Raw genomic sequence first — 25,050 nt, 5'->3', positions numbered from 1 at the left:
CTGGACATCTTTTCAAGTGCACATTTGAAACCCTACATAACACATTGTTCTTAGCTAGAAAACTAAGCTAATATGAGCCAAATGTTTGTTCCATAACTCAAAAGAAGAATCAGTTTCACATGTGTTAATGTATTATTTAGATATTCCAGAATGAACAATATACAAATTCGAAGGCCTCATGACTTTAGCAACAACCATTGATCTCTTTTTAAGTTGAGAAATATTCTCTTCGTGATGTAGCATGAGTAGAAGGACCATTATCCAAAATCCAATTCTTCTCATCACAAGACAAATTAACATTCTCAACATCATTATAATAAACAATAAGGAAATCATCAACAACAGCAACATCATCATGATTTTTACCTTCTTTGTGGTTGGAAGTAGTAACTGTATTCTGATTTTTTTTGTTCTCTATATTCAATTTAAAATATTTTTCCTTGATATGACTCTTCAGGTCACAATGATGATACTCAATATTTTCCCACTTATTAGAATACTCACAAGATTTTCTACGATTACTTACATCTCGCCATTTACTTCTCCCTTAATTTTTGTAACCAAGGCCTCAAATTGTAAAGAACAGTTTTGTGTCTTTTGTCTCATCACTTCATTTAACATACTGTTTTTTTACTAAATCTATTGAGAGAACATCATGTGGAGTAAAATTGGACAAAGTTTTACTAAAAGTGTCTCATGAGTTAGGTAATGTACTAATGAAACATAAGCTCTGAATCTCGTCATTAAAGTTGAGTTTCATTGCCTCCAATTGATTAATAATTCCCACAAATGTATTTATGTAGTTAGTCCCACAAATTTGTTTATGTGGTTAGTCATCGAAGAACCAACTTGATACGTTAAGGACATCAATTGCATTATCAAAAACAACTTATACTAACGGGGAGCTCAGTAGTGATTGTAATAGACGGCAATCATACATAATTACATACATTAGATAGACAAAACAAGGTGAAGAAGACTAGCAATGCTAGTTACTTGTCACAGACCGCCTATAATTTAAAAAAGAAAAATACTTTTGTTCTTCTTTTTATTCATTTTCTTATATATATATATATATATATATATATTAAATTTAATATTTATATTTAAATTATTAATCGAAGTCAAGTGAAAAGATATTTATTTTTATTTTTATTAAATTAAGATGAGATTTAAAGATGATTGTATAAACAATTTATTTTTTGATATAGATACGAAGAGATAAATATTTTTAATTTTATAAAAGTTATTTATATTTAAGACAAACAAAATTATTTTTTATCTTATAATTTCATATGATTATTAGTTATAACTTATAAATATATAATGAACTTATTCATAAATTTACAAGTGTTAAAAAAAAAATTATATTTCATAAATTATTTTTATGTTATAATACATGAGTTTCTCCTTCGATAATTATTAATGTGAGGTATTCTTCAAGTATTATAAAAGTTCAAGTTTTATGTGACAAAATTTGACTAAAGGTTATATTAGTTACATACAGGTTAAGGTTAATGTGATAGTTTTAAATTCGATTATCTTAAATTACATTTTTTTATTTTTTAAAGTCAATTCCAAAGTTTTCTTTTATTTTGTTTTTTGAGCCCACCTTAAATATAATTCTTAAATTCGTCTATGTCCATCCTTATACTCAAATAAAACCAAGCTTTGATACCACATTTATGGGAAAATATATTATTCAAACTATAACATTTTCCCATTAAATTGAGTATTAGAGATGAAAAAAACAAAATAAAATTGAATCGTCAATACAAAACAAGTTTTAGCGTGGAAAAACCTCTCTTCAAATCGAGAGTAAAAATCAACCGAACCTGAACATGTCACTTAACAATTCACTACCATCAACATTAAAAATTAAATTTAGTTACTAAAATTAAAATTATTAAGAATAACTATAAGTATAGTTTTTAAGTTAGATTAAAGTAGATATGGGAGAGATTCAAAACGATCTTTAATAGCATTTATATTTACAATTTTATTTATAAATAATAATAATAATAATAATAATAATAATAATAATAATAAATATTAGTTAATTTAGACTTAAATTAATAAATATCTCTCACTTTGTAATTTATTTTTTTCGTTGAACAATTCAAGTTTATCACTTTCTAAATTGAATTCATCTCAATTATTTGTGCACACCAATGACTCCATATTTTATGACTCATATTGCTCCTAAAAAGATCAACTATCTTTTTCCCCCAAGCTAAAAACATACTCACTAGAAACCTTTAAGGATGAGATTGTAAAAATTGTTCTTAAAAATAATTGAAAAGATTGAGTACTTAGTTTCACTCATTTTCACTGCTCTAAGAGATAGAAAGTTTGGTTGGATTTTATTTTTAATATTATTGTCAAGGTAGAGATCACAAATATTAAAAAATATAATTATATTTTGATTTGATTTTAAATAATTATGTTTTTACTATTAAATTAATATTAAATATATTTATTTCCTTATAAGTATTATATATATATATATTAATTTATAAATACTATTTCTGTATTCTCGACAATAATTTTTTTTTTTTTTGAAAATTTTATAAATTTACAGTATAAATAATTTTGGTATCGGTACCATACCTTACATTTTTTTGATATACCTTAAAAATCGATATTTTCGATATATTGCGGTTCGATATTACAATATACTTATAATATCGATAATTTTGTTCACCGTTACGAATATCGCGGACTGAATAGATGTTTGCCCTAATCTTAACCAACATAAAAGAAGTTTTGCCTCAATCTATACTGGTTAAGTGAGTTCACTAGTATAATTATGATGATAATCCCTTATTTCATAAGATGATGTAATTTTCATACTTATTGATAATGTATTACAGATCAATGATAAAACTTGTAATCATCATTAAAGATTAATAATGATAGTATTTTAAGCATAATTATGGTCTTCCGTGAATGTGATATTACTAATTTTGCGTTATATAATATTATAAAATATCTATTTTATAGTACACTATTATATTTCTTTTTTATTTATTTTTATATAATATATTAATTTCTTTTCTATCCATATTATAAATAAAAATATATTAATTTTTTCTTTTTTCATATTATATAATAATATATTTTCTTTTTCTCTTTTCATATTATATATAATATGATAATACATTAATTTTTTTTTCTATTTTTTAATAATATTTTTTATTCTTATTATTAGGTTTATTTTCTATCTATATCTATTCTAAACATTTTATATCACTACCACTTTTATATATTTTCAAGTTTACAAAGAAAAAAAATATAAAAATCATATTTAAGATTACATTTTAATACCTTTAAATTTATTTACATTGCTTTCAAAAATTGGTTTGAGCAATAAAGAACTCTTTATATTTTTATTCAATTAAAAATAAAAAAGTAAAAATTTGACATCCTTATTGATATTAATTAAAATAAAATGTTTAAAAATTAAAAATCTTTATGGTATATTTGTTCGTTTACAACTTATTATATTAATATTTTTAATATATATTTTGAAATATTTTTATATTAGTTAATATTATTGATAAAAATATAATTATTGTATTCATTTTAATTTTGTGGGACCACAAAATTTGAATTTGTATTGAGTTTCCCAACTCTTGGTGTCGGCTCTGCTATTAATTGATCTAAAAATCTAATTCAAACTAGGCCTAAACTCTGCAAATATTTTCTTTGACTGGATTAAAATGGAAGAAAAAATCAGTAAAATAAATAGTAAAAATAATATATTTTAATGAGTTACTCGTGCCACTATTTTGTGTAATATATTCTTGCTGTTTTAATATTTTTCATTTTATATAGACTATTATTATATTTGAATATAAGAAGTCTAAAATTCAGTGCTTTTTTTTATTTAAATATAATTAAACATAATTTTATTTTTTCTTTCATTAACTCTATTATTTAATTTATTAATTATTATTTTTATATAAGAAGTATTATTATATATTAATACTTTTTAAATTCTTTTATTAAAAAAAATATATATTTTTTAAAATAACTACTACTCAATATATTTCTGCAGTTGATGCAAGCTTTGTTTTGATAGTAGTTTTCAAATGAAGTTATTTTAAAGAAAAAAGGAATTTACTTCCACATAAGAATTAGGAAAACATTATTTTAGAACGGTTTTACCTATTGGTCTAATTCCAAATTATTATCTATTCATACAGAACTTTTAGATTCTAACGGTACATTTATGTTGAGGCAAATGTTGGGTTGAACCAGTAAAGAACATTTATGTCGAGGCAAATGGTGGTAAGTTATTAGTTTTGATGTATTAATCACAATCTATAATTGTATTTTAATATTAAGTTATTGACTTTTCAGAATCTTTTCGAGTATGTGGGGAGCACATCAACACCTGTCGCCGCCACGGGCTACATCACGCAAAATAACTATGGGATAGATGTAGATGTCAATGAAATACCATGTAAATTAGAGCTCATGAACGTGATGAGGCAGCGATTAAGGCTAATCCCCTCCGAATATCGCCCTTAGTGATTGATATTATCTTCTTGATCGTTATCTATGTTGAGATGATTGATATGAGGGAGCATATGGCCTTAATATGTTGAGATGATTGATATGAGGGAGCATATGGCCTTAAGCATGACTTTCAGCGAGAAGCCTCCAATGCTAGAAGGAGACGATTTCTCTAACTGGAAAATATGCATGCATCTGCACCTAGTTACTATGGATGATGAGATGACATTCATTCTGTCTGATGGACCGATAAAGATTGAGAAAGACATAAAGGAATGGATAGTTGACGATAAAAGGAGAAACAATCTGGATAATCACTACAGAAGCCACATCTTCAAGTCTATGGACAGAAACACTTTCAGTAAGATCAGAGAATGCAAAACTGGAAAGGAGGCATGAGAAACAGTGATTCAACTCCATGAGGGAAATGAAAGAACCAAAGAAAACAAGATAATGGTGGGTAGCCAGAAGTTTGAAAACATCAAAATAAAGCCAGGTGAAACCATGAAGGAGTTCAGTGATCGATTCACAAATGTGGTAAATGAGATATCGGTTCTCGGAAAGAAATACGATAACAAGGAAACAATCATCAAAGCTCCGAGATCTCTTCATAGTGCATGGGATATAAAGACGATGGTGATGAAAGAATCAAACTGCCTAGACAAGATGAAGCTACACGATGTATTTGAGGATCTGAAGGCATATGAATTTGAAATGAGGTCCAGGATCGAAAATGAAGTATTAACGTCAACCGCTACTAAGGCACTAGTCACATCCATAGAAACCAGCGACCGCTATACCGATCAAATCCGCAGAATAATTCTCTAAGGATGCAATGGCAATGCTTGCAAAGAAATTTGGCAGATTCACGAAGAAAAGCCAACCAACAAACAATTACAACTATAACTACGGTGATAAATCTAATGTTAGGTGTTATAATTGTGATAGTTTGGGACATTACAGGTGGGAATGCAGAAAGCCAAGACGGGATGATCGGAAACCGGATGATCAGAACCAAAGAAACAACTACCCATAAATCGGTGAAGGAAAGGAAATTCAGAAAGCAATGATAACCGATGATGGAGGAAGCCTATGGGCTCACAGTGACAACGATGATGAAATCTCTTGCCTCATGGCAAATGAAGAACAAGTATTTAATTTCTCTTGTGAAGAATTTACTAGAGTTGACTTAGTTATTGCACTAAATTCCATGGTTGTAGAGTATAAATATCTATCAACTATAGTACCAACCCGGCTTAACCTTGGAACCGACCCTATAGCACCAGCCCGATCAAACCTTGAAACCAATAGTGTTCAACCCGATGAGATCATAGAAATCGAGGCAACACTTGAACTATCCTCTGAGAATGAACAACTCAAGGAGTCAGTTCAAGAGTTGACCGAAGAGATCTAGTGAAGTAGTTAGTAAAATGGCGAGCTATCGAAGACCCAATAAGTGTAAATTTGGTCTCGGTTATTGTAGACACTCATTTTTCACACCTAATTTTATAGTTTATTCTTTTAATAAATCTGAGTCTATAAAATTTTCTCGAATTTATTCATGGACTCATTCCACGATTTATATTAAAGACGATTATTTTTAGAACAATTGAGTTTTTGAAAATAATTGATTTTGGATTCTTAATAAAGTTAAGGTAGTAATTTGTCTATGTTACAACACTTAGAGAATTTATTATACTTAGAATATTCAAGGTTTTATTTAATTAATTACCTTGGGTATTTATAAAAAAAATAAAAAAATAATATTTTACAAAATATATATTAGCGTTTTTATAAAATTTCGTTAGTTATATTTTGTTTGTTAGATTAGTTAGATTAAATTTTGAAATTTGATTTCTTGAATAAGTTAGTTAGCATTTTATTTATTTAATTAGAATTGTTCCTTATAAATAGGAATAATTAAAAATAAAATTGTTTATTTGTGTTTTTAACAAAATCTTTTTTTGTAGGATGAAGGGGTGTGTAAAGGGGATAACGTGCAAAAATAAAAAGATAACGGTGTCTACACAATAATGAGAAGCATTCTAGGTCAAAGAAGGAAAAAAGAGATTGTTAAAATAAAGGAAGAAGTTGTCAAAGGAAGAATAATTCAGTCAGCCGTGTGTTGAAGAGAAGCATGAAGGCTTGTTCAATTTTAATTAAAAATTAAAATGACCAAGTATTACATCATTTATTAAATAAAGCTTAAATCTCATTGGATGAAAACTTTATATTTATTGACATGTCAAGTGGAGATTGCTCCATTATTTTAAACATTTGTAAATGTTTAAAATAGTTTTTTTCCCAACGGTCAAGTGTGTTAAATGGGTATTTGGGCTCTAGGGTTTCATGGCTTTGCTTATAAATATCCTTCTTAATACCCTAGCAAAGGGTTCTTGAACTCTCTACCTTGACCTACACTTTTCTCTCTCTTTTCACATTGCACTCTTTTCACATTGCACGTGACATTTTCAAGATCCAAAATTTTAATATTAAAGGGCCCTTAGGCTGCCCCTTTTGAAGTAAAAGAGTTTATCCACTTGAGTCAAGAAAGCAACCATCTTTGTAAGCTTCTTGACTCTACCTTTAGTTTTTGTCTTTAATAAGATTGCTTTTGGTCTTTCTATTATATATCTTTAATAAGATTGCTTTTGGTCTTTTTATTATATAATATGATTGTATGTATGATTATTAGCTAATTAGGTCTTCAACTTTATGTATGATTTATGTAAACTTTAATAATATATAATAAAAAAAATCTTTCTTTGTACAAATATATTATTATTATTTAAATAATTAGATACGTTGAATTATATATTAATAAAACTTTTATAAAAGCCATTTGAATTTGAAAAGCCCTAAAAGTAAAAAAAATAAAAATAAAAACAATTTGTTTTCTTTATACAATTTTATTTGTTTTAGTTATTTTTTGTCTTTATTTATTATTTTATTTTATTTATTTATTTATTTTATTTTATTTATTTATTATTATTATTTATTATTATTATTATTTTTATTATTTTTATTTTTATCTTATTTTATTTTTATTTTATTTTTATTTTTATTTCTTGTTTTCATGCAAACCCTTTAATGCTTAAAATGGAAAAGTTCTAAAATGTAAAGCATAAAAATGTTTTAAAGAAAGGCCAAAATTAATTAGTAGAGACCTTAGGGGCGTTGTGGGACATAGTGTCTAAAAATCCCTTTCCCACACGTAACCAAACGCCGAACTCACATCTCTTAAATTCCTAATTTTTAAAATTAGGTGGCAACTCTTTAGTCGTGAGGTTAATTAATAAAAAAGAGTTAAAAAAAGGCCTATGACACACTTACCATTAAAAAACTCTCAATCTCTCCCAGATTCGATGGGAAGGTAAGATATGGAGTTGTCTACAAAACCTTATTTTTAAAACTTCAATTTTTCAAACATTAAAATTAATTCCCCTCACGTTTTCAAAATAATTTTTTTAAGGAGTGTCCCAGAATTTTCAAACTAGTTGATCAAAAAAATTTTTTTTTTTAAAATTGATCACAGTTTTCTGGCGACTCTGCTGGGGACATTCGACGTTTGACTTGAAAGTAATATTGGCCAAGTATTTAAACTTTCTTACGCTTTAATACATACTCCATGTTCACATTAATTGATTATTTGCATGAAACTTGGAGCTCCAATGTGAAGGTGTGTGGGTATACATCGTTGGATGAAGCTCACACATCTATATTTTATGTGCTAAGGGTAGTCAATGTGAATGACACCCTCAACCCTATGCCTTGAAGGCTTTTGTGTGATTTGAGAGTTGAGAAAAACAATAGGAAAGAACTCATATTAACCCTCTCTTCTTTTCAAATATCCCCTACTATTGAAAATGAGGGATTTTGAAATAGAGGTGAGGGGGATGTCCAATTGAGAGCTCCCCTTACATCGAGAGATCCCTTTTGGGATAGTATCCTTGTCGGTGGAACAACTCTCTCTTAAGCAATTTCCAACTTTAGAACTAAAATCCAAAAAGCCAATTCTGTCAAGCCCTTGCCTCGTCTCGTCCTGTCGAGCAACAAAGCCACGTCACGAAGCCTTTTACTTGACTACTATATATGATAAATACATGTATGCATATAGATATTTCTAGGCGCTCAGTTTATCCATTCAAAGTTTTAAAATGTCATGAAACATGTGAACAATTTCGAAATTTTGAGGCTAAACTTAATAGTTTTAAAGGAGTAAAATCGAGGAAACCTAGAAAAGCTAAAAGAAGAATCTAATGTAACTAGTTTTCTTTCTTTGTGTCTTTACTACTCAGATTTTAAGCGCAATATCTAATCAAGAAAGACGCGTGAGACACAAAGACGATCAAGAGAGACGCATAAGGCGCAAAGAAGATCAAGAAAGACGAAAAGACTTGAAGATTCGAAGACTTAGACTAGATTTCCTTATGCTTGAAATGTAAATCTCTTTATGAAGATACATGAGCGACATTGTAACAAAAGATGAGGGGTGCTTGCTTTCTTTTCTTATTTTATTTTATGACTTGAGTTTGTGATTTTATTCATGACACTTAGGATTTTAATAAAATAACTCATTCTTATTTTACTCATCCTTTTCTACATGTTATACATCGTGAATGGGTAAATTGAGCGTCTATTGCGTGTTAGGGATTATGTGCATACGAGCAACGCATTGCTTGTTTTAAACACAACATACACATATTCACCATAATTTACAATGACTAACCCACCAAGAAGGTTCAATGAGTCAGTTCATCTAAAGTTAGACGATCTTCGTGATACACTGATACAATTGGGGCAACAACTTGAAGACCTCACAACATAAGTCGAAACTTATGCGACAATCAAACCCCTTAATCTGAAAAGCTTGCGAGAAGAAAGAGAAAGGGTAAGCAAGGCATTCATGGACGGTTGGAAAGCTACAGAAAGGTCTATTCAAAACAAGAGCCATGCAAGCATGTCAAAGTCAAGGACAAAATGCTCATCAAGAGAACTCATTTCTTCTAAACAAAGTCAACAATCATCACAAGCAAGGAGTGCCACTACTTCTCCACCTTGTAGAAAATTTAACGACTTAGGGATGTCATTGTCGGAGGCCTTAAGGAACTTGTTGCATAAGAAGTTGATTCAAACGTTAACACCGGAACCCGAGAGAGAAGTAATGAGAAAGTTCGCAAATGAGTGGTGTAGATATCACTAGACTAGAGGGCATTCCACTAATTGTTGTTTCCCACTCAAACAGAAGATTCAAGATCTGATCGACGCTAAGATCATCCCAGTACCTATGGTTAAAACTAACTGATGATGTCATAGACGGCGAGGAGGAAGATCCGTACTTGACGAAACATGCATTCGCTAAAAACAATTCGAACTTAAAATCTATCATTTCTAAATCATTCACATGCAGATCATTATTTTAGTAACTCTAAGTTTGTGGGCACTTTGAACAATGATTTTAACAATGAAGAAGAAACTTTTGATTATATGCCTTCCGATGAAACATTTAAATCGGAAATGACCTATGAGATGAGGCAATATTTAGAAAAACAAGAGGAGAATTTTTCCACTGCAAAAGAAACAATTGAAATAAATCTTAACACAGAAGAAGATCCTCAAATTGTTTTAATCGGAAAAAGTTTAAATGATTTAGAACGGGAAAATCTAACTAAACTTTTAAAAGCAAACAAAGACGTTGTTGCATGGTCTCATAAAGATATGTCAGGCATTGATCCAGAAATCATCCAACACCGCATACCACTTTATAAAGACGCGAAACCGGTGAAGCCGAATCTCCAAAGAATGAAAGCAGACATCGTGGACAAGATCAAAGAGGAAGTTCAGAAACAGCTCGACGCAGGATTCCTTGAAGTGGTAGATTACCCAGAATGGATCGCCAATGTAGCTCAGTCGCAAAGAAAGATGGAAAGATCTGAGTGTGTGTAGACTATCGGGATCTCAACAAAGCAAGCCTTAAATACAACTTTCCACTACCACACATCGACGTGCTAGTGGATCATGTAGCAGGCCATCAACTCCTATCATTCATGGACGGATTCTCAGGCTACAACCAAGTACTGATGGCTCCTAAAGACAAGGAGAAGACAACGTTCATCACAGAAGTCAAAACATTTTGTTATCGAGTCATGTCTTTCGGGCTGAAGAACGTAAGAGCAATGTATCAACGAGCTAGCACGATGATTCTCCACGATATGATCCACAAGGAGGAAGTTCCAACTTAGGCTCAACCCAAAGAAGTACACATTTGGAGTGACAACGAGAAAGATGTTAGGCTTCTTAATCATGCAAAGAGGAATTGAGGTTGATCCGAGCAAGATAGAAGCGATCACGGCAATGCCACCTCCACGAAGCAAGAAAGAAGTGCGAGGCTTTCTAGGAAAGATCCAGTATATAAGTCGATTCATAAACAAGTTGACTATGACATGTGATCCTTTGTTTAAACTTTTAAGGAAAAATGAAAGATCCGTCTGGGATGACGCTTGTTAGAACGCATTCGAGAAGATAAAGGGATATCTCAAGAATTCTCCTATTCTGATGCCACCAAGACGAGGCATACCGCTAATCCTATACTTAACAGTCACGGAAAACGCAATGGGTAGTCTACTGGCCCAAGAAAACGAGGAGAAGATGGAAGTCGTAGTCTACTATATAAGCAAGTGCATGACAAGATATGAACATAATTACTCTCCAGTAGAAAAGGTCTGTTGGGCCCTAGCTTGGGTCACTAAGAGGCTAAGGCATTACATGCAAGCCCACACAGTCAAGTTAGTATCAAGACTCAATCCAATTCGTCATTTATTCCAGAAAACGCTTTTCTCTTCGAGATTAGCTAAGTGGATGATGATGATATCAGAGTACGACATCGTGTACACAGTTCAGAAATCTATCAAGGGGAGCGTTGTAGCAGATTTTCTCGCAGACCAACCAATCGAAGTTGAAGACGAAGAGGAGTTAGCATTCCCAGACGAAGAAGTGATGACTATTAACCCTACAACCTAAAAGCTATTATTCGATGGAGCTTCAGGAAAACAAGGTTATGGCATCGGAATACTACTCATCGATCCTATGGGAACATACAACCCAATCTCAGTCAAGCTCGAATATCAAGTGACAAACAATGCTGCAGAGTATGAAGCGTGCATCTCTGGCTTAAAGATTGCTCATGAAAAAAGAGCGAGACGTCTAGAAGTAGTATGAGACTCAAACTTAGTCATTTCACAAGCTAATGGTGAATGGCAAGTCAAAGGAGACAACCTCAAACCCTACCATCAACACTTATCGACTCTAATAGAAAAGTTTGAACATGTAATATTCACACATGCTCCGAGAAGTCAGAATCGTTTCGCAGACGCTTTGGCCACGTTAGCAGCCATGACGCAAATCCTAGAAGGAATCAAAATCAAGCCTTTGAAAATTCATCAGAAATAGAAACGAGACTTCGAGAAGAGGATGATTGCCAACACCGAAGTGGCGCCCAAACCTTGGTTCAAACCTCTACAGAAGTACGTTGAACATGGAGAGTATCCTTCACACTTACAAAAGAAAGAGAGGAGAGCTCTATGTCAATACGCAACCAACTATGTGTTACTCGCAAGAAAGCTATATCGACGCTCCTTTGACGGTCAAAACATGTTATGCATCGACCCGCCTCAAGCATCACAGATCATGGAGAAAGTACATGCAGGAACATGTGGCCCACACATGAACGGATCAGCACTCGCTAAGAAGATCCTTCGCTTTGGCTATTACTGGCATAACATAAAACAAGAATGTGTAGAATATGTTAAGAAGTGTCATCAATGTCAAGTTTACGCGAACTTGAAGCACACCCCAGCATCTCTACTTTACAATATGACTTCACTATGGCCATTCTCGATATGGGGAATAGATATCATCGGGAAAATTTATCCTCACGCTTCAAACGGACACAAATTCATCCTTGTAGCTATCGATTATTTCACAAAGTGGGTCGAATCTCAATCATACAAGGTTCTCAAGTCATCACATGTTGCCAAGTTCATACGAAACAACATCATTGCATGTTATGGGGTTCCTCATGCCTTGATCTTAGACAATGGTGGACACTTCCGGGGAGAAGTACTCAAAGTACTAGATGAATACAGGATTGAACACCACAAATCCTCACCTTATCGTCCTCAAACGAACGGTGCAGTAGAGGCAGCGAACAAGAACATCATCACTATCATCAAGAAGATGACTTAGACGTACAAGGATTGGCACGAGAAGCTTCCATACGCCTTATGGGGATATAGAACAACCATTCAAACGTCAACGGGAGAAATTCCATTTGCATTGGTCTACGGAATAGATGCAGTGCAACCTATCGAAATCGAAGTTCCTACTTTAAGAGTTTTACTCGAGACACAAGTAGTGGAGGAAGATTGGTGTAAGTCACGGTACAATCAGCTAGCCCTTATGGAAGACAAAGGGTTAGACGCATTATGTCACACGTAAGCATACCAAAGAAGAATGACCAGAGCTTTAAACAAAAAGGTGAAACCTAGGAACATTCAAGAAGACAATTTAGTTCTAAAGAAGAACATATGGATACTAGACCGTAGAGGGAAATTCCAAACACCATGGGAAGGACCCTACCTCGTCAAGAAGGTCTTTTCAGGCGGCGCCACGAGATTGACCACCTTGGACGTAGAAGAACTCTCAGCACCCTTCAATGTCGACATGCTCAAAAGATACTTCGTCTAAAGCATGCGTGTCGAATCCCATACAATCAAAGTTCATAACTTCACAAGTTGTGAACTACGTCAGACCTGATCTCTCTCGAGAGTACGTAGGCAATCCATCTAGGGTGCGGTCACCACTATCAATTATTGAAAGAAGTTTATAGACATTTCATTTTTCATTACATACATCGAAGTTCATAACTTCACAAGTTGTGAACTACGTCAGACCTGATCTCTCTCGAGAGTACGTAGGCAACCCATCCAGGGTGCGGTCACCACTATCAACTATCGACAGAAATTGATAGACATTTCACATAACATGCATTCATTGCTCATTACATACATCAAAGTTCATAACTTCACAAGTTGTGAACTACGTCAGACCTGATCTCTCTCGAGAGTACGTAGGCAATCCATCTAGGGTGCGGTCACCACTATCAATTATTGAAAGAAGTTTATAGACATTTCATTTTTCATTACATACATCGAAGTTCATAACTTCACAAGTTGTGAACTACGTCAGACCTGATCTCTCTCGAGAGTACGTAGGCAACCCATCTAGGGTGCGGTCACCACTATCAATTATCGAAAGAAGTTGATAGACATTTCATTTCACATAACATGCATTCATTTCTCATTACATACAACCAAAGTTCATAACTTCACAAGTTGTGAACTACGTCAGACCTGATCTCTCTCGAGAGTACGTAGGAAACCCATCTAGGGTGCGGTCACCACTATCAATATCGACAAAAATTGATAGAAATTTCGCATTACATGCATTCATTACACATACATCAAAGTTCATAACTTCACAAGTTGTGAACTACGTCAGACCTAATCTCTCTCGAGAGTATGTAGGCAACCCATCCAGGGTGCGGTCACCACTATCAATTATCGACAAAAATTGATAGACATTTCGCATTACATGCATTCATTACACATACATCAAAGTTCATAACTTCACAAGTTGTGAACTACGTGAGACATGATCTCTCTCGAGAGTACGTAGGCAACCCATGTAGGGTGCGGTCATCACTATCAATTATCGAAAGAAGTTGATAGACATTTCATTTCACATCACATCGCATACATTCATTGCATATACATTAAAAAGGGAGTTAATCATACTTTGAGTTGACTCCTAAACTAAAAAGTCTTAGTCAATACTAGGGGCATTTTTATTAAAATTAAATGACTACAAGATCCTCATAAAGTCCCACTTGAGAAAATATAACGCCCAAAGCTAAAGTATTTTTCTCTTCGACTTAGGATTTCAACGTTTTCACAAGATTTCAAACAAACATTTTCACAAACATGTGCATGGAACTACGTTGGACCTGAATTCCCCTAGCTATGGGATACGTAAGCAGCTTGTATAAGCCCGGTCCTAAATATTTTCAAAAACCAAACTCCTAGTCAATACTAAGGGCATTTTTATTAAAATAAAAATGACCACAAGATCCTCACAGAGTCCCACTTGAGAAAATATAACGCCCAAAGGTAAAGTATTTTTTCTCTTCGACTTATGATCTCAAAAGATTTTTAGCTTAAGTCAATTGCCACTCCAGCAGATACTTAAGAAAATTTCCCCAGCTTAAGTCAATTGCAGCTCCAACAGAAACTTAAGAAAAATTTTCAACGAAATACGGAATCACGATTTATCCGTGATACAATTTCGGAACTACATTCGAACTTGATTTCTCCTTTTATGAGAATACGTATGCAACTTTTCACAAGTACTGTCCCAAATCCCAAGCAAGCCAAATCTTGAGCAAGGACAAAATACATCCCCACAGAATTCAAGACAATGAGAAATTGGGATCACAAATCTATACAAAACAATCAAACCCCTTGTGTCAAAACTAGGGGCATTTGTGGAAGATAAAAAAAAAGATAGACCCCTGAATTTTTCTAATGCCAAGCGAACTGATGAGCGAGTGCAAGAAATAAGTAGGGATGCGGGAAAATACGTTTCTCCCCAATGGATGTCTCTTGACGAACTAATGTAACTAGTGGAATCCGAGTAAAGCGCTTCGCAAACGGATCTATCTCGAGCCTAGACAAAAGCTTAAACTAATGATGTTTAAGAGGGAGCTCATAAAAAGATGAATGCCCAAACTCGGAACCATGTCATCAACAAAGGCGATGTCTCATCTCAATTTGAGGTCAAGTGCCAAAGATCTAAGACCTCAAGAAAAGTAAAATCAAGTAAACAAAGACTATGTTGGTTGAGATATGAAGTACAATACTGTTGTTCATTTAGATTCTATCTAATTCCTAAGCAAGAACAAGGTGTTTGAATATATCAGATACACCCCGGTCATAAAGAAAAGAGGCCGAATAAAATAGAAAAATACTCGTAGAGGTTGAGATATTGAAATCACAATTTGTTGTTCATCTAGACTCTTGTCTAAATTGCCAATGCAAGAACAAGAATGTACTGATTCTATTAAATATACCCTGAGTATAAAAGAGCCCAAGGCCATAGAATCTTAAGCACATTGACCTCCTAATTTGAGAAGCGAGGCTCAACCTCATGACGCATGGTTGAAAGATTAAGCATTCGAGCGAACAAATCCCTCGAAAAACTCAGGGCAAAACGTCTCGGCGAAAGACAAGTCCCCAAAAGCGACAGCATGAATCTCGAAGAACATCGATTACATGTGGTTTCCTCTCGACACACTCTAAGGAAGAAAGTATGGAACCGATTCTTGAAAGTATTTCAAGACCGTTGAAGAAGATGCTAGTGCTTTAAAAATTAAGGAAGTTTAACTACGAACTTAAATCACTAAACAGAATTGTGATTAAATAGTATTTCGCTAAACTGACCAGCGATACTTAAATCTATATAATCACTAAGCACAATTGTGATTAAATAGTATTTCGCTAAACTGACCAGCGACACTTAAATCTATATAATCACTAAGCAGATTTGTGATTAAAAAAATGTTTCGCTAAACTGACCAGCGGCACTTAAATCGTTATAATCACTAAACAGAATTGTGATTAAATAATATTCGCTAAACTGACCAGCGATACTCAAATCTATATAATCACTAAGCATAATTGTGATTAAATAGTATTTCGCTAAACTGACCAGCGATACTTAAATCTAAATTTATGACTAAGCAGAATTGTGATTAAATAGTATTTCGCTAAACTGACCAGCGATACTCAAATATATATAATCACTAATCAGAATTGTGATTAAATAGTATTTCGCTAAACTGACCAGCGATACATAAATCTATAATAATCGCTAATCAGAATTATGATTAAATAGTATTTCGCTAAATTGACCAACGATACTTAGATTCATAATAATCACTAAGTAGAATTGTGATTAAAAAGTATTTCGTTAAACTGACCAGCAATTCTTAAATCTATATGATCACTAAGCAGAATCGTGATTAAATAGTATTTCGCTAAATTAATCAGCGACAATTAAATCTATAATAATCACTAAGCAGAATTGTGATTAAATAGTATTTCGCTAAACTGACCAGCGATACTTAAATCTAAATTTATCACAAGCAGAATTGTGATTAAATAGTATTTCGCTAAACTGACCAGCGATACTCAAATATATATAATCACTAATCAGATTTGTGATTAAATAGTATTCGCTAAACTGACCAGCGATACTTAAATCTATATGATCACTAAGCAGAATTGTGATTAAAAAATGTTTCACTAAACTGACCAGCGACACATAAATCTATATAATCACTAAGCAGAATTGTGATTAAATAGTATTTCGCTAAACTGACCAGCGATACTTAAATCTAAATTTATCACTAAGTAGAATTGTGATTAAATAGTATTTCGCTAAACTGACCAGCGATACTCAAATATATATAATAACTAATCAGAATTGTGATTAAATAGTATTCGCTAAACTGACCAACGATACTTAAATCTATATAATCACTAAGCAGAACTGTGATTAAATAGTATTTCGCTAAACTGACCAGCGATACTTAGATTCATAATAATCACTAAGTAGAATTGTGATTAAAAAGTATTTCGCTAAACTGACCAGCGATACTTAAAATCTATATGATCACCAAGCAGAATCGTGATTAAATAGTTTTTCACTAAATTAATCAGCGACAATTAAATCTATAATAATCACTAAGCAGAATTGTGATTAAATAGTATTTCGCTAAACTGACCAGCGATACTTAAATCTAAATTTATCACAAGCAGAATTGTGATTAAATAGTATTTCGCTAAACTGACCAGCGATACTCAAATATATATAATCACTAATCAGATTTGTGATTAAATAGTATTCGCTAAACTGACCAGCGATACTTAAATCTATATGATCACTAAGCAGAATTGTGATTAAAAAATGTTTCACTAAACTGACCAGCGACACATAAATCTATATAATCACTAAGCAGAATTGTGATTAAATAGTATTTCGCTAAACTGACCAGCGATACTTAAATCTAAATTTATCACTAAGTAGAATTGTGATTAAATAGTATTTCGCTAAACTGACCAGCGATACTCAAATATATATAATAACTAATCAGAATTGTGATTAAATAGTATTCGCTAAACTGACCAACGATACTTAAATCTATATAATCACTAAGCAGAATTGTGATTAAATAGTATTTCGCTAAATTGACCAGCGATACTTAGATTCATAATAATCACTAAGTAGAATTGTGATTAAAAAGTATTTCGCTAAACTGACCAGCGATACTTAAAATCTATATGATCACCAAGCATAATCGTGATTAAATAGTATTTCGCTAAATTAATCAGCGACAATTAAATATATAATAATCACTAAGCAGAATTGTGATTAAATAGTATTTCGCTAAACTGACCAGCGATACTTAAATCTATAATAATCACTAAGTAGAGTTGTGATTATATAGTATTTCGCTAAACTGGCCAGCGATACTTAAACCTATAATAATCACTAAGTAGAGTTGTGATTAGAATAATCATTAAGATTTTTTCGCTCCATGAGAAAAGCGAGACAAACATAATCACTAAACAGAGTTGTGATTAAAATGACTATTAAATTGCTCAATAAAAAGAGTAATAAACAATAAACACAATCAGCAAACTAAGTCAAGATGTGTACTCATGTACAATCCAAAGACTAGGCGAAGTGTGTAGAAATATGGTCGAAACCACCAGGCTCGATCTACACGATCGATAAACTAGAAGCGATGCATATTCTAAACAAAGGTGAATCGTCAACGAGTGGATGATAAACCGACTTTGAAGAATGAAGGGTAAATTACACGGGTCTCCCAAGAGACTCGTCAGGTTTGTTCTCTTTTCATTCAAGGAAGCCAAAAATAAACTATAAATTGAGTATTTTTAAAACGCAATGCCTATTTTCAAGCTTGGACACGCATTTTTCTAAACCGAGTGTTTTCTACAAATTGTGTCCAAGAGGGGCATTCTGTAGACACTCATTTTTCACACCTAATTTTATAGTTTATTTTTTTCATAAATCTGAGTTTATAAAATTTTCTCGAATTCATTCACGGACTCATTCCACGATTTATATGAAAGACGATTATTTTTAGAACAATTGAGATTTTGAAAATAATTGATTTTGGATTCTTAATAAAGTTAAGGTAGTAATTTGTCTATGTTACAACACTTAGAGAAGTTATTATACTTAGAATATTCAAGGTTTTATTTAATTAATTACCTTGGGTATTTATAAAAAAAAATTAAAAAAAATATTTTACAAAATATATATTAGCGTTTTTATAAAATTTAGCGTTTTTACAAAATATATATTAGCGTTTTACAAAAATAAAAAGATAACAGTGTCTACACAATAATGAGAAACATCCTAGGTCAAAGAAGGAAAAAAGAGATTGCTAAAATAAAGGAAGAAGTTGTCAAAGGAAGAATAATTTAGCCGTGTGTTGAAGAGAAGCATGAAGGCTTGTTCATTTTTAATTAAAAATTAAAATGACCAAGTATTACATCATTTATTAAATAAAGCTTAAATCTCATTGGATGAAAACTTGATATTTATTGACATGTCAAGTGAAGATTGCTCCATTATTTTAAACATTTGTAAATGTTTAAAATAGTTTTTTTCCCAACGGTCAAGTATGTTAAATGGGCCTTTGGGCCCTAGGGTTTCATGGATTTGCTTATAAATATCCTTCTTAATACCCTAGCAAAGGGTTCTTGAACTCTCTACCTTGACTTTCACCTCTCTCTCTCTTTTCACATTGCACTCTTTTCACATTGCACGTGACATTTTCAAGATCCAAAATTTTAATTATTAAAGGACCCTTAGGCTGCCCATTTTGAAGTAAAAGAGTTCATCCACTTGAGTCAAGAAAGCAACCATCTTTGTAAGTTTCTTGACTCTACCTTTAGTTTTTGTCTTTAATAAGATTGCTTTTGGTCTTTCTATTATATATCTTTAATAAGATTGCTTTTGGTCTTTTTATTATATAATATGATTGTATGTATGATTATTAGCTAATTAGGTCTTCAACTTTATGTATGATTTATGTAAACTTTAATAACATATAATAAAAAAAAACTTTATTTGTACATATTTATTATTGTTATTATATTATTATTTGAATAATTAGATACGTTAAATTATATATTAATAAACTTTTATAAAAGTCATTTGAATTTGAAGAGCCCTAAAAGTAAAAAAAATAAAAATAAAAACAATTTATTTTCTTTGTACAGTTTTATTTGTTTTAGTTATTTTTTGTCTTTATTTATTATTTTATTTATTTATTTATTTTATTTATTATTATTATTTTTTATTATTATTATTATTTTTATTTTTTATTATTTTTATTTTATTTTTATTTTTATTTTTATTTTTTATTTTCATGCAAACCCTCTAATGCTTAAAATGGAAAAGTTCTAAAATGTAAAGCGTAAAAATGTTTTAAAGAAAAGCAAAAATTAATTAGTAGAGACCTTAGGGGCGTTGTGGGACATAGTGTCTAAAAAACTCTTTCCCACACGTAACCAAACGCCGAAGTCACATCTCTTAAATTCCTAATTTTTTAAATTAGGTGGCGACTCTCTAGTCGTGAGGTTAATTAATAAAAAAAGTTAAAAAAGGCCTATGACACACTTACCATTAAAAAACTCCTAATCTCTCCCAGATTCGACGGGAAGGAAAGATATGGAGTTGTCTACAAAGCCTTATTTTTAAAACTTTAATTTTTATAAACATTAAAATTAATTCCCCTCACGTTTTCAAAATAAATTTTTTAAAGAGTGTCCCAGAATTTTCAAACTAGTTGATCAAAAAAAATTCTTTTTTTAAAAAATCGATCACAGTTATGATAGTAAAACACCCACACAACATAAATCCTCCAACAGATTGAATCTCACCAAAGACAAGCTTACATTCATAAGCTTTGTCAAGAGCTCTTCAACCAACACTGAATCATCTAATGATTCAAAACTAGCTAAGGAAATAACTTATGTAGGTCCAACCAACACAGCCAAATGGTTTCATCCTGAGAGAAGAAATACTACTCAACTAAATAATAGGTACCCATACTACACCGACCAAATCTCACCTCAACATCACAAGGTAACAATAAGTAGACATAAACACACCAAACCTAACACATGTAGAACCATCAAAACTATCTGTAGGAAAATTATGCGAATAATCAAAGTATGGATACCCAAGGGACTAATCAACCATGGACCCAAGTAAATGTGGATACCAAATAGTTGTAAATATGTGTATTTTACAGGTTATGAAGAAACAGCTAGGAAACTCTGAGAGGTACCTGGACAGCGGCTGCTCTAGACATATGACTAGAAATAGCAATTTTCTGACCGACATCAAAATAGAAGCTAGTTCAATGATAGTTTTTGGTGACAACTTAAAAGGTAGAACTGTGGGCAAGGGTAAGATTGTCCATGGTAATTTAACGATTAACAACGTACTTCTTGTTGAAAATTTACATTTCAATTTGCTAAGTATTAGTCAAATGTGTGACGACACTGGATATACTATAGAATTTCATAGATATGCATGCTTAGTTAAAGATTCCTAGGGTAGCACATTACTAACCGGAAATAGGCTAGGAAATATCTACAAGGTAGACTGGAAGAATGAAATTGAATATCCTGTTTGTATGGGAGATAGAAATGATCAAACCTGGCCGTGGCATAAAAGATTAAACCATCTAAACTTCAAAACTATAAACTATATTCGCACTAAAAAGTTAGTTGAAGTAATTCATGACATAAGATTTAATAAAGAAAAAGTGTGTTCAACATGTCAAATGGGTAAACAAATTAAATCAACCTTTAAGAGCAAAGGAAACATTCAGTCTAGCCGATGTCTGGAACTTCTTCACATTGATCTATTTGGACCGATTAAGGTCACCAGCTTAGGCGGTATGCATTACACTATGGTTGTTATTGATGATTACTCTAGATATACATTGGTCATATTTCTAACATCCAAAAGTGACACCGCATCTAATTTGATTACACTGATTAAATGTTTACAAAATGAGAAATCAACACATATAAATACTATTAGAAGTGAAAGAGGAACCGAATTTACAAATAGTACTTTAAATGCATTTCTTGAGGAATCCGGCATTAGACACGAGTTATCTAGTGCAAGAACTCCTCAACAAAACGGCCTGGCTGAGAGAAGAAACCGAACTCTCAAGGAAGCTACGAGGTCTATGATAGCCGATTCGGGTATTGCTCAAAAATTTTGGGCTGAAGCTATTAGTACTGCATGCTATACACAAAACCGATATATGATTAACAAGCATCGCAATAAAACACCATACGAAGTATATTTTGATAGAGTTCCTAACACTCGGTACCTCAGAATTTTCGGTTGTAAATGCTACATTCACATAAATGGCAAAAATTACTTAAATGCTTTTGATGCAAAATCTGATGTTGGGATAATGCTAGGATACTCAGCGGTCAGTAAGGCATATAGAGTTTTTAATGCTAGAACTTCAACCGTGGAAGAATCCCTTCATGTTGTATTCGATGAATCAGTTGAAAGTAACACTGCATCATCCTTTGATCTACACAACAGATTGGAAAATCAAAATATCTATTCTGATAGTGAAGATGAAATTCCAGGTTTTAGACGGTTTGTCCATGACCAAATGGGTATTGTTGAAACCCAGCCGGATCAAGCTGCCAAACATCAGGAAGCTGTCACCTCAGTCTCAACTGAGGAAATCGGTCGGTCTAACATTATTGTTCAACCTACTGAAATGTCTAGCCTTGATCAAATAACCGGTAATTTGGTAGACATCTCTAAGCCGAATTTCAAAAGGAACATAAATCATCCTCCTGAGCTTATTATAGGTAACCCTTCATTACCCATCCAAACTAGGCAACAATTACTGGAAGAATATGAAAACTCCGCTTTCATATCCCAGATTGAGCCGAAAAAGGTGGATGAAGCATTGTTGGATCCGGATTGGATCTTAATAATGCAAGAAGAGTTAAACCAGTTTGAGAGTAATAAAGTATGGTATCTAGTTCCCAGACCGAAAGATCAACCGGTCATAGAAACAAGATGGGTATTCAGAAATAAACTCAATGAAAATGGTTTGGTTACGAGGAACAAAGCTAGATTAGTGGCACAAGGATACAAACAGGATGAAGGCATTGATTTTGAAGAATCATTTGCTCCTGTAGCTAGAATTGAAGCCATTAGAATCTTTCTGGCATTTGCTGCATTCAAAAATTTCAAGGTGTTTCAAATGGATGTTAAAAGTGCATTCTTAAATGGTGAATTACGTGAAGAAGTATACGTTGAACAACTACCCAGTTTTAAAAATGCTGACCTGATCAGTCATGTGTATCGATTAAACAAAGCTCTTTACGGCTTAAAACAAGCTCCTAGAGCTTGGTATGATACTTTAACAAACTTTTTGACCGATCATGACTTCACCATGGGTTCAGTAGATAAAACTCTATTCAAATTCGAGAAGAAGGAACATATTCTACTTGTTCAAATATATATAGATGACATAATTTTCGGATCAACTGATCCTAAGCTATGCGATAAATTCCCAAAACTGATGACTAACAAGTTTGAAATGAGTATGATGGGAGAATTAAGCTTCTTCCTAGGTCTTCAGGTTCGACAAATCGAAGGAGGAACATTCATCAACCAGTCGAAATATACAAGGGAACTACTAAACAAATTTGGGATGGAAACATGTTCTCCTGCCTCCATCCCAATGAGTTCATCAATCAAGCTGGATAAAGATGATGACGGTCAGGGAGTAGACCTGACAGCCTATCGTGGGATTATCGGTTCACTTCTCTACCTGACAGCAAGTCGACCGGACATATTATTTGAGGTCGGAGTGTGTAGAACATTCCAGGCTAATCCCAAACAATCTCATTATACAGCCGTCATACGAATTATGAAGTATCTAAAGGGAACCCCGGAAGTCGGACTGTGGTATCCAAAGGACTCCAGTTTTAACCTAACAAGCTACTTTGATGCAGATTATGCAGGATGTAAAGTTGACAGAAAAATACCAGTGGAACATGTCAATTTTTAGGAGATCGGCTTGTCTCATGGTACAGAAAAAAGCAAACGTCGGTTGCTACGTCAACCGTAGAAGCTGAATACCTGGAAGCCGGAAGTTGTTGTGCTCAACTTCTATGGATCCAACAGCAACCGAGAGATTTCGATGTCACCGCCGAAGAGTCTCCAATATTCTGTGACAACACAAGTGTCATAGAAATCACATATAATCCGGTTCTACACTCAAGAACTAAGTATATTGATATAAGGCACCATTTCATCCGGGAACATGTCTAACAGAAGCACATCCGGTTAGAATATGTATCAACCGACCAACAAGTAGCCGATATTTTCAAAAAGCCTCTACAGAAAGCTAAGTTTTCTTTCTTCAGAAATATTCTTGGTCTTGCCGATATGAATCAACTTATCTCTTAAAACTTTAACCGAAACTACTCAAATGCTCTTCTCTTAAAAAGAAAAATCGGTTCGGACAGACAAAACCAACAGTTCTTTCTAAAATGTCGGAAAATGAAATTACCATTGTATCAATTAAAAAACCGCATTGCCTATCAGTTATAGTTAACCGACCAGTTATTTAGTACTTAACCAAATAACTACATCGGGACTAATAACTGAAAACCAACCGGTTTGGATATACTTTACTTTAGAATATTTGGTTTTCCAACAAAAGAGAATAACTGATTGTGTTTGGACGTATCTGTTCTAAAAAGATTCATTTTCAAAACAAAGCAGTCATGTCTCAAAAGACGTGAAGATATGATATCTCTCACCGTCTAGACCAATGACTTACACCCTTAGGCTATAATCACACTCAATCCTTGTAAGACCTTTTATCCTACGGTTAATAAGATACATCGATCATGCATCATCCACTGGATAATACCATCAACTGCCATCTTACAATCTAATATATAAGTTAGAAGAATATCAACATATAATCACATTCTTAAACTATTCTACACTTCTTAGAAATCTCTCTCATCCCACTAGAGCAAAATGTCTCAATCCTCATTCCAAAACATTCTTAAAATCGAGTTTGACTCAATTCTAGGAACAAACCACTTCGAAATTTATAAGATGATTAAATCAATTGAAAGTTCCGGCCTACGGACTTTCCTTAATGACCGACACATCATCTTTCCAGATACCGTTATGGAGTTCTTCCAAAATGCAAGAATCTTCCGCGGTACTCCATTCTATGACACTCTCATCCAATCCAAGGTGAGAGGCACTGTTTTTGAGTTCACCGAGAAAGAC

Source organism: Impatiens glandulifera, chromosome 8, assembly GCF_907164915.1.
Source record: "Impatiens glandulifera chromosome 8, dImpGla2.1, whole genome shotgun sequence".
Classification (NCBI taxonomy): domain Eukaryota; kingdom Viridiplantae; phylum Streptophyta; class Magnoliopsida; order Ericales; family Balsaminaceae; genus Impatiens; species Impatiens glandulifera.
Note: the sequence above shows the minus strand (reverse complement) of the source record.